Source organism: Chaetura pelagica, unplaced genomic scaffold, assembly GCF_000747805.2.
Source record: "Chaetura pelagica isolate M959 unplaced genomic scaffold, ChaPel_1.0 scaffold92, whole genome shotgun sequence".
Lineage (NCBI taxonomy): Eukaryota > Metazoa > Chordata > Aves > Apodiformes > Apodidae > Chaetura > Chaetura pelagica.
Genome location: NW_009952404.1, coordinates 1503235 through 1519307, shown reverse-complemented (window position 1 = coordinate 1519307; position 16073 = coordinate 1503235).

Below are 16073 nucleotides of genomic sequence, written 5' to 3'. Positions count from 1 at the left end.
TTGCGATCTGGTTTGACATTCTGCTGAATTTTGCAGGGTGCCATTGGTTGCATTATAGGGGGATATAAGACAGGTTTTAAAGCACAGGGAAGAGGGAAGACAGACACCCATATTACCTAGATACCAAAGCACATCCACCTATAGATAATGTAAAGAGACTTTGCTAGCAAGATGTTTTGTGTGTCATTGTTTTGCTTTGTTTCTACTATACTCTTCTTAATTGATGTTCTGTGTTGGTGTGGTCCACAGCTCAGTTTCCCCAAATGAGAGAATGCTAGCTAATCACAGTTGAAGTGGCACGTCAGAGGTGGTTGAGTGATGTGCTGTCCCCCAAGACCTGGTATGAAGATAGAATGTCATTGAGAGAGATGGGGATGAGGTGTGCTACCTGAGGAAGATCAGTCAGAGAGAGTGAGAGCAGAAATGCAGCTATTCCTCGGATGTGCTGATGTTCCATTTCTTGATATCTATTTTCTATTTCCCATACTCCTCTGCATGCATGCACAGGCAGAGGAGGAGGAGATAAAAATTACCAAACTTGTTATATAATAAATGTATTGTTCATTTGTTATTAAATGGAGATTTTTATCAAACAACTAGGAGAACAGCAAGCTTTCTATAGGTAATCTAAATGTAAAATGAGACCTCCTTTCTTTCAGTGGTGAATACAGTACAGTCAGCACCTGGAGCCCTCAAGTCACTGCGTTGGCTTTGAGGTGGAATAATTTAAACCAAAAGCATATTTCTGCAAGGAGGAAACAATGGATATCAACAGCCTCTGAGGTACTTGCACAGTGCGTCAAGTGGCAAACCCCAGACTATTGGTATCCAGTTATTCATTATAACATGTTTTATTGGCATGTAGGAGTTATGGGAGAAAGGTGGACAACTTGCCTGAACTGGAGTGTGGCCTGTGAGCTAGATTAGGTGACTACAGTCAATTTAAGTCCCTTAAAAGGAAATACTTTTGAGATTTTTTCTTTTTATTTCCTCCCCCCTCTCACTGATTCTGCAACAACCCTTTGACAGCTGAATGGTAGAACCAATTCCCTTACTGACTGACATCTCCTCCTCCAAATTCCCCTCTGAGTTAGTGCAGTTTGCCCGTTAGTGCTAGTCATTGTGCACGAGCCACAATCTTCTTTTAAAGGCTATTCTGTCTATACCTACTGTTTGCACTGTATTTATTACCTTTCTAGTCAATCCTTCACTTGTAGAATTGGACCTGTTCTTAGAATTCTGTTTCAGGGTATTTCTATACCCTGAGGACAGAACCAATTTGCCTTTGGGCCCTCCTCCCAGCAGCAGTACTCCAGGTGACTGCCATCCTTGCTGAGATGCAAATGTACCAGCTGATGGCTGCACCTGCAGAGAAGAGGATCAGCAGAGTGCCAGTGTTAGACTTGCGGAACACAGTGCTGAATTACAGCCTCGAGTGTTTACATACTGGACATAGATTCATGCCCTATGGAAAAAGAGTGCTATCAGGACTGCAAAATTAAACATGCAGAAGTTAGGAAATGCCAGGACATTAATTTTCCCACCCGCTTGCACATATGCCTTATGGTTCAGTCTTTAATTACACAGTTTCACACTGTTTTTCCACAGAACTCCTGCTTCCCTCTGAGCACGGGACATCCACTGCGGTTTGAATGATAAGCTATTCAATATTTTGGTTTCTTCTTCATATTTCTCCTGACACTATTCAGGCTGTGCAATGAGAGGAATTACTGACAGACTTATTATTTTTCTTGCTCATCTTCACCACAGCTTAAGTGTCCAGTGTTTCATGAATACTCTTTGCAATGGCCGTGTCTGATCCTGGGTGTTGTGCTGGCCCCATTGATGAACTGGAAAGACAAGACCATTCAATGTCTGCCTTGGACACAAGCAGCCTTGCCAAGTATTTCTGATTTCCTTATCTCCATTAACTATCATCCTTGTGACCAGTGCCCCACTTTAAATCCCAGTCCTAGATTTTTCCTCCTCTCCTGCCTGGCTTTAGTTCTCGGTATACACAAGTTGATTATCCCATGTGAGCTGGTATCTCACCATGTCTTCATAAAAAGCCTTTGTCTTTCATGCTGCTTGGTTGTGGCTAGGATTATGGGCAGCAGAGACAGGAGACAAGCTCCTTAATTTCATTTCATCTGGATCTGGATTTAGCAGTCCATACTGGCAACTGTAAGAAGAGGCCTGTTCAACCTCAGTCCAGGTCTTTGGGCAGTTTGGTTCTTTAATTCAGAGCAATCTCTAGAAGACATGAGAGAGATATGACATTTCAAAGGCTTATCCCTTGGGCAAGTTCAGGTGCTTTTTTGTAAGGACAACAAAAGGTGTTTGTCTGTCACAGCTTCCCCTGTCCTCTGCCAAATTTAAGTTACTGCTGGAAAAAAATAGATCAAGGAAAAGGTTCCTGAATGTTCTAAACACTGAAGAAACAATACGCTTGCTTCTGATTTTGTTTTGGGTTACAGCTAAAGCATTTTTGGTAAAATGAAAAAAACTCATCATCCTGAGGCAGCAAACTGTCACAGGAAAATTCAGTCTGTGTGTATAAAGGATAACATGTCTGTACATCCTCCAGTGCCAGAGCAAGCTCTGGCATCTCAATAAGGAACAGCATGCTGCAGTGTAGACAAGCTGAATTCTTGAGAGGCCTTCATCAAGTGCCTTTCAAAAACAGTAAGCTAAACGAAGTCTGGTTGCAAAGAAGAGTAACATTTTGAGAAATGTTTTTACTGCTTTGCTATTTGGACCCTTGCCCTGGTATCTCAAATCCTGCTTTCCAAACATAATTGAAAATAATATAATTAGCAGGTATAAAGGATAACATGTCTGTACATCCTCCAGTGCCAGAGCAAGCTCTGGCATCTCAATAAGGAACAGCATGCTGCAGTGTAGACAAGCTGAATTCTTGAGAGGCCTTCATCAAGTGCCTTTCAAAAACAGTAAGCTAAACGAAGTCTGGTTGCAAAGAAGAGTAACATTTTGAGAAATGTTTTTACTGCTTTGCTATTTGGACTCTTGCCCTGGTATCTCAAATCCTGCTTTCCAAACATAATTGAAAATAATATAATTAGCAGCTTGGTCTTTTTTTTTTTTTTTTTTTTTTTTTTTTAAACTTTATCCCTGAACATTCATAATTGTGCCATTTGATTACCAGAGTGGACTATGTGTTTCTAGTCATTTTTACCCTAAAGACTGTACCGTCTTCTAGACTAATGCTCATTTTTCTTTTACTTGTTTTTTAAAGTGAATTGATAAGGTACTTTATTTTTGTTACCTGTATGTGGTTTTAACACAATTTCTGGAGGTATCTTGGACTGGAATAGAACCCCAAGCCTCTACTAAAATTAATGCTTAGAGAACCACCAGGGAGAGAAAAATGAAGGAACAGGAAAGGCAAAGTTGTTTTTACACCCACTCTCCGTCTCTTTTCACATTATGCTTGGTCTTGCCTTCTTCAGGGAATTTTCTCCATTTGTTCCCTTTAAGTAATGCTTTGAGAAGATGCAAACACCATCCATTAGCTTTCTTTAACTTGGTAAGTTACAGAGCACTGAGCTCTGTTACCAGTAAGCAGTAACAGATGAGGAAAAAAATATGTGGGTCTTCTGGCTTCAGGCAGTGGTCTGAGAGCCTAGCTTTGATTCCCTTCAGTGCTCTTGAGTTTTTGTAGTGAGTTGAGCAAGCCATCAGTGTAATCTGTTCTCCATTTTAATTTATAAAAGTCAAAATATTATTGTTTCTCTATCATGGTGGCACTATTAGAAAAATCAATAAATGTTGGAGGATTCTGAAATATAAATGCAGCAAAAGCTAAATAAGTTGATTGTTGTTATGCTCAGCTGGTTATGTTTTAATTGATTTTCAGGTATATTAGCTTCAAAGACAGTTCCAGTATAAAATAAATTGACATGTAGCTACGGCACCATGATTCATACATTTACTGTAATCAATATCACAGATTGTGTTTAGTGTTTACATTTTGTATCTTCACTGAGTTTACCCAAAACATTAAGTTATTTCTAGTCCTGGTCTTGATGTAAACTGAGTTGTAGAGTCCGTGTTGGTAAAGCACTGCTGCTTTTGATTAGTATGGTCTAGAACAAAACAAACCAACTGTTCTTTTCCACTGCATGAAACACTAGATTTCACCAAAATATCTTGAGAGTGTTATTTCAACGTTGTATAGTTAATTTACTGTCATTTGGACTCAGTTTCAAGCTGATCACTTGCATGATGGTTGATCCAGAATTGGATTGGTGGTTGAGCCTCTGTGGAGGTTTTTGACTTGACCATATTTCGAATGAGAAGAAGGAAAACACCACAACTATTATGTGAGTCACCCCAATTTTTTTTTCACCCCAAATTTTGTTGCAGGTAGTAGTGATAAAAAGTCTGAAAATTTTATTTATCTGAATTCCAGGTCTTTATACAACATGCTGTAAATCTATGTATTCTGAGATGATAATTGTTTCCAGATGAATATGTAGAATCACTACAACATTTTAGAAGTTCTGTATATATGGTATTTCTTTTGCATATGTTTTCTCTATTTCTGGTTCACAGTGAAATCTACTGAGATTTTCATGTTCAAACAAACCTAGAAACTCTTGAATGATTGCAAGAACTAAATAGATTTTTTTTCTCATCTATTTGGAATAATCACCTTTGGCATTCCTTCTACCATGTGATGTCCAGAGTTTGGCAGAGGCAGGACTCAAGACTTTTGTACAGAATTAATTTAAAAAAAATAAAAAATCAATTTCCAGATCTACTGGCTCAGACCTTCTGTATTTGACTTCACAGGTTGTCATGGTATGAAGGACCCCAAGCTGGTCTGCTTGTAGACTGACTTAGAGCCACCCTTTTTTATGGATCTAAATTTGGGAGGAGAAAAGAAACATTTTATTTCTATATACAGTCTCTCTATGGCTTTGCATACCTAAAGGAACATATTAATAAAGTAGGTCTGATTTCATTTCCATTATGTGACTTCTGTTTGGCAAGTCTTCTTACAGATCCAATCTTAATTTCACTTTATTGGTATTAATTGTGTGTTAAAAATCACAAAGTTCAGTAGTAGGTCTCAAGAGGTTGGTCCCAGTGACACCTCAGAAGATTCATGTTCTGAGCAGAACTGAACAGGAGAACCTAGTAGAAATAGGTAGGGATAATCAAGAAATACTGGTTTTGGTATCTTTTTGTATGTCCTGAAAAAATAGTAATTTGGCAGATATTTATTTTCTCTGCCAAATGTATACATAAGTGTGTGTGACGTGTAGGTTTTATTTATCCCATGTGGTGCTTTTTTCCTCTCTAGGATCTCGAGGTGCACTGAAGGATTTCTCTGGTCGAAGTGTGGGGGATTATTGTTTCCTTGACAATTTAGCATCAGTCTGGTGGGTGATTTTTCTTTGCCTGGGTCCTTTCCTTTGGGTGTCACTGTGCAACCTGATCTCACATGTTCCTTGTTTGAATCCTTTTTAAAGCTCTAGCTCTGGACAGTGAAATATTATGATATTGCAGTTAGGACAAATGGAGAGTGAGGACACTTTGACCCAAATGAACAAAGAAAGGGATATGACTTAAGTAATCTGTGGTCTAGATCTGCAAGGTTGAAACTCTTCTCAGCACAGCACAGAGGCAGTGCTTTCCAGTGGCTGAGGGATGCAGTGAGGATCCTGGGAAAACCTGGCTTCTCTTGCCTTGGCCATAGTAAAGATAAAACCTGGACAAGTCACGTCACACCTTTGCTTCCTTTCCACTCTCTGTTAGACCAATACCTCTTAATAGCAGGGTTTTTGATTTACTGTTTACTTTCCTGGCTCAGTAGAGCCTTGTTGTTTTTTTTTTGTTTGTTTAATCTCATGCTGTAATGTTGATTATTTCAAGCATAGCAATCTAGAGTGATTCTTTCCAGTCCCCAGCATTTGTCTATGGGTGGCAGAGCTAGATAAAACTGAGATACAGACATGTTGCGAGGGGGCTGAAGCGCAGAAACACATTTATAGTGTTGCTTTTATTAAAACTGCTCTTTCTTTCTCCTCCTCCTCCTCTTCCTCCTTCAGATGATGATGATATTGTTTTATCTGTTTTGCTTCTGTAGTTAGCAAACTTAGATAGTCAGCTACATAAAAAAAAGCATCAACTCTCCTCTCTGTTAACACTGTGAGAGCTCTTTCTGCTGAAGTTTTGCGATTGCAGAAGGGGCATCAAGCCCTACCCCTGACTGGGGTGGTTGTTCTCCAGATTAACACACTGTTGAGAATCTGGTAATTTTTGTCCTCTTTCTCTCTTTTGTGTGACTCCAGGCACATGATCATTAATGTCATCTTGGTTAAGTAGTGAGGTCCCCATTTCCATGGAAACATGGGGAAATGGCTTTGGAATCTCATAGGTCTTTTATTTATTGGGTAGCATTTTCTCTCCTGTTTAAGCATTTAAAACAAGGAATCTTACAGTGCTGACATTTAACTTTACTCTGTAATCCTATAACAATAAATCGGCTGGTGAAAAATCAAGCTAGTTACCCTGGAGCCAGTGTACCTAGACCAGCTTACAACAGCCAGGAATTTCTCCCAGAGGTCTGGTATCTTGTTGGTTAGATTCCTAAGGGAAGGGGTGAGACTCTTATCACTCAAAAATTGTAGCTAGACAAGGTAAATCCCTGAACAGATATTGGAAGTATTAGTTCTACTTTGGCTGCTAAATGGGCAAGGTCATCCAAAACCTTTTCTAATTAATGATTATAAATAACGGATTTCCTGACGCAAGATTTATTTATGGCTGAAAGATTTAATTTTTCTTTGCATCATTTAGTGTCATAGGAAGACAGTAATTGTGCGGACATTTTTTCTTCAGTCAATATTGGTAGCCATTTAGCATGGGACATATTATAAATGAATATTTAAATATAATTTTAATACTGTGAATTCCCAGGCTTGATACATATTTTATATTTTAAGTGTTCACAGTATGTTTACTGCAAAAGACTAATAAAATACTTGATAACATACTTGGTGCATAAATAGTGCATTGAAAGATGGAATGCATGAAAGACAAAGTAAAGAATATGGTTGAAAAAGGCTTACCTAGTGGCACAGGATATTACATTTTTTGACACAGTTACTGAAGTTGGGTGATCAAATACTCATCCAATCAATGTCAATGGTATTGTTCCTGTTATTGTAGGTTCAACCTGGAAACCTGGTTCAACCAAAGATTTTTAACACTATACATCACCTTGCTTCTCCTTACAAATCACCAAAACGTTACCACATCTGAGTTAAATCCCTATTCTAATTTAAAAAAACATCCTCTCTTTCGCTTACCTCTTACATAGAGGCAAATAACAAAATCTGTTTGGAATAATGAGAACTACGTATATAAATGTCCCTTGCCAGAATGTCAAAGAAGCAGCATGGTTAATTACACCAACATCATGACAAGATACCTGCATGATGTATATCACCTGTAAGAAGTAAAAAGAGAAAACCAAGGAGGCTTTGGATTCGGTGTTGGCTTTAATTTTGTTTCCATCTGATTTGTCCTCTTATAGTGTTGACAAGTCGTGTTTTGCCTCTCTGAACCTCGACAGTGAGGGAGGTAACATCATTTCACTTTGAGCTCCCTAAATGTAGGACATCACATATGGAGCTGAACCAAAGATGGCAAGAGTGTTTGCATTTACTTCAGTGTCAGGCAGCTCTAAAAAAGTATGAGAAGATGGGCTGGGGGGTGTAGGTGTTGGGGAAGTAGTCCATCTCTGAGGACTAGCACCAGACTTGCCACTTGATCTTCAGTGGAACTTCCTTAATGTGGGGGCTCAGGGCACCTGCAACATACCTCTTACTTCCGAGCAACCTACTTTTTCTGCAAGTTTCTAGTTAGTCTGATTCCCTTTGTATTGACTGTGGCCTCATTTTCTTGAGGGTTTATCTGTCAGATGAAATTATGGAAGAGATGAAGTAGGTGAGCTCTGCAGCTGGGGGTGATTAGCTCAATAGTAAGTCCATTTTCAGTTGGCTTTTGGTGTAATGTAATGTTAGTGAGACAGATCATGTGTTGTAGTAGTGCTGAATAAAACTGTCTACTCTTCCCCACATAGAGGTTGCCTAGAAGTATTTCTCAGAAAACTATTGTTAGTGTTTCCCCTTCTCATCTGAATTTCAAACCCATGAAGATGGACACACTAAAATGAACATGATCCCAGAACAAGGCCTTGTAGAGAATAGAAGATTAAAATACTACTCTAAATTTAGGATGCAATCATTCAGATGGGATTTGATGGCAAATTTATTTAATTTCTGTTTTAAAAGAAGAAAAACCCAAACAAACAAAATCTTCAGCATCAGATGACAATATTAGCTGCTCTGACCAAAGCTAATTCTGAAACCTGGAGCTCTAGGAAAATATTATGGCTGAGGAAGATACCTCTTTTGGTTCAAATCTGCATACTGCTGGCTTATTCCCTGCTTTTTCATGCATTTAAAAATCTACTGTATGAACAGCTTTATAGAAATGAAATATGACAATTTATAGTGCTGTAAAGATAATTTTGTTACTGATGAGCTTCAAAGGAAGTTACAAATAAACTGTTACTGTAGTTAATGGTGTATTTTGGCATTATAAATTAACTCATAAGGCAGAACAAATAGTTTTTCTCAAGGTTCAGTTGTTCTTTGTTTTTCTGCTGCTGTTCCTGGAAAAACTCCTCAAACATTTTACTGATGAGGTAATTCACTGTCATCTGCAGTACTTCTGTAACTCCAGCAAAGGTTTCTGGTGACATGCTAGACCATGAGAACAAAGCTCAAGTTTATAGTGTTCCCCCAGATGGAATTACAGTCTTCATCAGTTTATGCAGCTTTTCTCAGCTTTGGAAAGTTGAATCCTGACCTGTGAAAAAAATGAAGCTTACAGTATTGCTGCTTCCAGCAATGTTGTTTTCAAAGCCTGCCCAAAATGATCAGTCACTCAAATAGGCTGTGTATTAATCCCCATCTCTCTTGTATGCTTTGATTAGCAGTGTATTGTCAGCATTGTTGAAGTAATGTCATTGGCATGGGAATCATGACCCCTTTATAATCTAAATTACTGCATCAGTTTCTCTGCAAATTCATTCAAATTGCTGCATTATGGATGGGCTGTGGGTTCAATATTTCTCTGTGTAACTAGATGCCCTAAAAAACAAAGCAATCAGAGATAAAAAAAGACATGGAGGTTCTGGAGGACCTGTGGGAATCTGTTTTACTATTCATTGCACAGTAGATTTTGCTATTTTTATTATTGTACATAAATTACTGTTATGTTTTTCTTTCTTAGAGGTTAATTAATTGGAAGCTTACACTTGATTCACGTATCAGTATGAACTGAATATCTTTAGAGCACCTTCAACTCATTCTGTACACACTTCCTCAGCAGGTTTGGGTTTTTTTCGGTTACCTTAAGTCCTGGAGGCACAGATTTGACCTCAATCACAATAAAGCTTTATTAAGAGGAAGTAATTTCCATGTTCTGATTTGCACTAGTACAACTAAAGTAGTTTAAAAATTAATTTGCATTGAAATAGTGCAATTTTCTTAGGTAAACAATGTGTGTTTTGTGCTAACTTTTTTTTTTTTGTGTGTATGTATTATAATGTTTTATTATCTCTCAACTTATATAAAAGTTTTTTGTTTCTGTGCTTTCCAACAAAAATGAGGAAGGGAGAGGTTTCCCATTATTTTCAATCTTCCCTGAAATTGCCTTTATTTATTTATTTATATTTTAAATTCAGTCCTAGCTTGGTATTTCTTTTAAATAATTGATTATGTTACTGTTCAAGAAAAACTATTTTGTGGGTATTTCCTCATGTGACACAAAGTGGTATTGCTTCACTAAAGTCTAGAGTTACACCATATTCACCACAATCTGAACTCTTGTTCCTGGCAAGGCTATTGCTCATATCCAAATGTTAGGGAGGAGTGGGCATTCCAATTTGCTTCAGGCAACAGAGAAGGTAGTGAAGAAAATCTGGGGTGAAAGCATGGCGGGAGTATTTAATTTTATCTTTTTCTTTCTGTCTGGTTGTTTTGCTTTCCTACATAAGAGATTTCTGTTCTCTCTTTTGGTGCCCAGCACTTTACCTGTGCAAAAACTTTAGTGTGGTGCTTGCTCTATAGAATTTACCCACCTGTAATTACAAGGATCCTACTGTGTAGTTGCAATTGACTCCATGGTGGATTTTTCTCTGTAGGAACATCTCTTAACCTTTGAGTGTCACTTCATGGCTCAAGAGCCTGAACACAGCTGTTGGGAAGTAGCATCATCTGCAGAGTTGACATGATGAGTTGCTGTGAGGACAGCCAGCAAGGATGGGTCTGCTGGTCCTATTGACTTTGCCAGTTAGATTACTTTTTGCAAAATTTAGAAGCACTGGACTACCTCTCTTTTCCTCTGTTACTGATGTAAATGTGTTGATATCTGAATTCTTTGCCAGCTCTGCCCAGAGCACCGCACTTTCTGTTTCTCAACAGTCCATACAAGCAGCCCAGTTCCAGGTACCTCCCCTGTCACCAGCAGTAACTCATTGTGTCCATCTGAAGAGCATAAAAAAAAGACTAGAAAGTACATTTTAGTCTTAACCAGAGAAAAAATTGTGCATGCCTCCTCACCCCCCAAATGAATGTTGTTATCTATCTATCTATCTATCTATCTATCTATCTATCTATCTATCTATCTATCTATCATCCATCTATCCATCCATCCATCCATCCATCCACCCATCCACCTGTGGCATTTGTTTGTGTTCTGTTGTCTTTACTGTGTTGACTCTGTCCTGCTCTGCTAAAGGCAGCTATAAGAACAAAGCTGGAGCAGCTTGATGGAGTAGCACACTGGGGGTGGGCACATATCCTTGTTGATATCTTCCTCCTTCTCCTTGGTGACTCTTATGCTGTGGGTCAGGTCCCCAGGCATGCAGGTTGGTTTGACTGAGCTGTGCTGTTACCTCTGCTGAAGAATAATGCTAGAAGAAGGGCAACGACACTATTTCAATAACACTCTGTAAAAAATATTTCTTCTCCCACCTCTCTTTCTCACAGTCTTCATTAATATTTTGTGAAGATTTTGTCTATTCAAGTGATATACAGGATGGAGTTTGAGGGGTGGATTTCTTTCTCTTTTTAAAGTAGATATAATACGAAAGTCAGCATAACACCCAGTGATTCAGTCTGGTTTTGAGTGCTGGGAAAGTGGCATAAGAACCAACCTTAAGTAACCTAGTCATCCTGCACTTGGATGTTATTCACAAACATATAACAATCTCACCAGATCAGGTGTTCTAAAGTCATTTGGATTTCCAATGTGGGCAAGATATTTGTACAATTAGTACCTTTTGCTCTGGGAATTTCGTGGTAAAGGATTTTATTTGCCAATGCTGTCAGCTTCATATTTTGATGCTCACTGATAGAAAGAAACCTCAGAAGCTGGTCTTATTCTTTTATTAAAAAATAAATATCAAAAACCAAAACGGGGCACTAACAGATAATATTTTCCTTCGATCCCATGGTGGTCTTTGTTCAGTGACTTAATTTCAAATTAGTGTTTCTCTCCAAATGACTCCAGCAAATAAATAATACACCAACACAAGAGCTAAGAGTGTAGCATTACAAGTCCCTTTTGCAGTCTCAAATTATCTTTCAGGTTAAAAAAATGCTCAAGTAGTGTAATGTGTGCTGACATGAAGTTAATGTCCAGATCTCTTCTAGCTCGAGGCTGGCTGAAGTGGGAAGGCTGCTGTCAGTTCGTGGTGTCTGAGGATTTGTCTGACCCTAAAGAAGCACCAGCGACTTATCGTGTTTTTTCTGAAGCTCTGTAGGCACTACAGAAGCAGCACCTAGGATTAATGTAGCAAAAAATAAATTAGAGGAAAAATAAAACTCCTTACTCCCTGCTGTTTACTTGTTAAGTGCATTTGACAGTGCTTTGTATTTTGCCTTTTTTTTTAGCCTGCTTTTATACAACTGGTGAGTCAACAAGGAGAAAGAAAAACCCCATATGTATATTTTAACACAATTTCGATGAAAAAAGGAGAAACTGCGAAGGACAGATGATGAGAAAAATGACCATTTTTTTAAACTGGTTCCAAAAGAAAAAAAAATAATAGTATGAAGACTTCAATTACAGCACCTCTTTAATTGGATCCAATGGAGGTGCTGATGAGTGCTGAGAGTCTCTACTTTTTCTCAGCCACAAAGATTGTGGCTCCAGCTGACATACCACCTGCACTTTTCTTCATTGGTGTTATCCTGAAAGCTTTCCTATTCCAAGACCCAGACCTAGACACAACTTAGGTGACAGCTGTCCCTTTGGACTCTCCTGCCTGAGAGTGCCTTGGACCCTGTAGGGTCCCTGTAGGTTGCTACATGGACTTGCTTGGGGAATCATCACTTTTATATTTTCTTCATCTGATACAGCAACACATCCTCTTTCTCCACCCCCTGCTGGGCCCTTCAGTTTGAGTCCAACTGAGGAACTGAAGGTGATGCACACACTGTGCAAGCAAGGGTGTGGAGGGGACAAAGGTGCATGTGTCTGGAGCACGATGGTGCTTGTCCAGCCTTCCAGCCACCAGCTCTGCAAGGAATTAGGGGCCTGTTGTTCAAGATGTTTCTAAGCATAGGAATATGTACCATTGAACTGTATAGTCTTTGTGGTGAGGAATGAGAATAAAAACACACTTGTTGGGTTTTTTGGTCTGTTTTTTGTATCTCATGCAGTCATGGGGAGGAAAGCTGGGGGACATAAGCTTTGTCGTGTATGTGTCAGTTGCTGGGCTTCCTTCCATAGAGAGAAAATAGAATTTATTTGGTTATTGAATGTTAGTTTTACTTTCTATCTTCCTTTTTCAAGTGTCACTCTAATAAAAAGTAAATGTAGGCTTTCCCCTGCCCTGCTCCCAAGAGCTATGCAGGCTAAGCCTGAACTCCCTTCCCTGCTCTCTCACCTAGACACTTTTCTTTCTTTAAAATTTTTGTTTGGAATTTAAAGGTCTAACTTGCTTTTCAGAAGAGAGAGAATAGTTTTCTGTACTGTGTGAATTCAAAATCTTTTGTTAGGAAAAAAAGCAATAAATCTTTTTTTTGTTTTAAAGCTTGCTTTTGTTCTGGATCATTCCTTGAGTCCTAGACATTTGTGCATCCGGAAGGAAGAGCATTTGCTTGTTGCTTCAGTACTTGATAACAAAATTCTTCCGGTATAAAATGGAATATTCCAAGTACTCTTGAAGTATTTTTCACTTGACTTATGAATATGAATTTTTGTTATATTTTTCATTTTTGTTTTGCATGCTCAGAAATGGAAGTCTCTTTTTTAACCTCCATAAGACCCTTGTTTGCTAAGTGGAAGCTTGTAATGGAGAAAAAATGTGGAGGTAGATGGTGAGAATTTCTGTCTGTGTCCATTTTCAAGGAAGAGAGACTACACAAGCAAAGGAAAAGACACTTAACAATTCAAAGGCATGTAAACAGGTCCAAAAAAAATCCACATTTGAAACAACTCTCTGAAACTTAAAGCGCAAAAATGAAGGACACACATTGGATTTGTAGAAAAGAAGAAAATCAGAATATTTCATTATGTAGTTTCTGTGAGGTGATACATTTCTTGAGTAATAATGACATTTCACCCTGTGAAAATAGCTGGTCTGATACAGAAATTACCTTGAATTACATTTGTTGTTTTTGTTTTGTTTTGTTTTTTAACAATGTACTAGTATCTGAAAGACAAGGAAACATTTCTAAGAGTAATGTTAAAAAATAAAAATATATCTTACTTTTTTTCTTTGCTATTCTGAACTCCTGAGGATTTAGTTCTCCCTCCCTATGTTTTATTTTCCCTTCCTTTATCTTCCATGTGAAATGATGCCAAATTATTTGATGCCACCAAGAAGGACCCTGAAAACTGATCATAATATTTTCTTATTTTTCTCTGGTGTGCAGATTGATAACACAAAATATCTGTACCCCTTTTGAAAATCAGTGTATACTACTTTAGCATATGATAAAAAAAATAATTAAATAGTATGGTCATACCAAGTTGTGTCTGTCCAATTTGGTGTCATCACTTTTTTCTACATTTGAACTACAGGACATGGGTCCTGCATATGCTATGATTTTGTCTGAGTCAAATGTATTGTCATGAAAACAGTTCACATTCAGTCTTCCTTTGCTTTGTGAAATAGTAAAAACATATCAGTCTTCTGCAATGCTGGTGTCCAGTCCACAATGCAGCTGGAAATAATTTCTGTTCAGAGTTCCCTAGAGCATTTTGCATTGTTTACTTGGAAAGGACATGATTAAATTTTATCATCCCAGTTACTCAGTTGATTCCAGAATCTTTGAAATGTGAGTTTCTAACTCCTAATGCACATCTCTGTCCTCACATAACCTCACTCAAAGGATTTTGACTCAAGTGTTTAAAGATTTCTAGATCAAAGCTTCCAGGTGCCTTCTATTCTGTAGAAGGATCACATAAAAAGCTTTGGTTGTAGGTTTAACTTTAGCTCTTTGGATGAAAGGTGAAAATCCTAATAATAGCAATTTAAGGAAGATGGTATATATTGTATATATAATGCATATCAGATGGAATTGTAAAAAAAAGATTTTAATTATGAGAGAAGTACAGATCTGGCATAGCATCTCACTAGGACTAAGCGAGAAGAAGGAACAAATAAGGTAGACTTGAGATGTGTCTTGATAACTTTATGAATTCATCATTAAACATATGATAAGTTTGCCTGAAACAAAGAAGAATAGATTTCATCACCTAAGAGGTCTTTTTCAGAGGTGGCTTTTGTAACTTTGAAAGCTAAAGACTAAAAATACAAAAAGTAAACAAACAAAAAAAGTTCCCCAAACCCTCTACTAAACAAATTGATTTTGACTGCAGCAAAAATAAAACAATGCAGTTCAATAAAGCATTTGTATTTTTTTCCTGCTTTCCTGTAGTCCTTGGTTAGTCTCTTTCTTGGTGAATTACAGGGTTTAAAGGATACTCTTAATCTTTATCTCTATCACTTTTTTTCCTTTCCCCCACACACATTAATGCTGACATTTCTATTACTGTAAGGAGTCCTTCAAGGTCTGTCACCTCTTTGTGTAAAGGTAATTGCCACATTTGTACATATCTTTTCAGATATATCACATTTAAACAGCAGATTAGGAAGGACCCTTTTGGTCCTAAAATTTAGTTACCTTTACTGTAAGTATGCCTTGATATTTAAGCCTATTTAGAAAGAAATCTTGAGAATAAATTATGAATGAAGGGGAAAAAAAACCAAAAAAGCACCCAAACTCAAATGAGCAGAAGGAATACAAAAAAATGGGTCATAACCAGTGATATGATAAGAGCTCAGAGAACTACCCCTGACTGACTTTTTCTTTGACTCAGGAAGACAGAACCATGTGGTAGAGGCTCTTCCTCTATTATATCCGTCAATCTTTCTGCAGGTCTTATGCTCCTTTTTCTTTCTCCTTTTGTACAAGTCCTGTGTATTACTCGTCCCTCTACTGGATTTGTTACCTTACTCAAGGACATGGTCACAGAAAAGCTAGGTGGTTCTGTCTTGCACCTGGTCAAAGCAAGCTGAATATGGTATTTGATGTGATAGATCCAAATTCTTCTACCAGAAATTATTCAGGGACCTGATGTACTGTAGTTACCTCTTTGCTCTGAGCTTGCTGTTTGAAGTACTTGATAAGGTTGTCAGTGGAAATTTGTTTTGTTGTCTTCCAGTTGCACAGAGCTGCAGTGTTTCATTGAGATCTACCACTTCCCACGTAGTTTTTATCAAACTGGTCTGTGTGGCGAGGGGTTAAGAGAGAGGAGGAAAAATGTCTTGAGATCTTGTTGATGTTGGGTGGCTGGGAAGCTACCCAAATCTCTGCTTTTCCATGCTCTGGTTCCCTGGGCTGCAGACAATGACAGGTGCCTAAGCAAGTATTCTAGGAGGTATTTTGAAAGGGATATTTTTTTTAGTCCTAGTTGAATTTTTTGCGTCTGCTTTTGCTGCTGAGGGTGCCAGA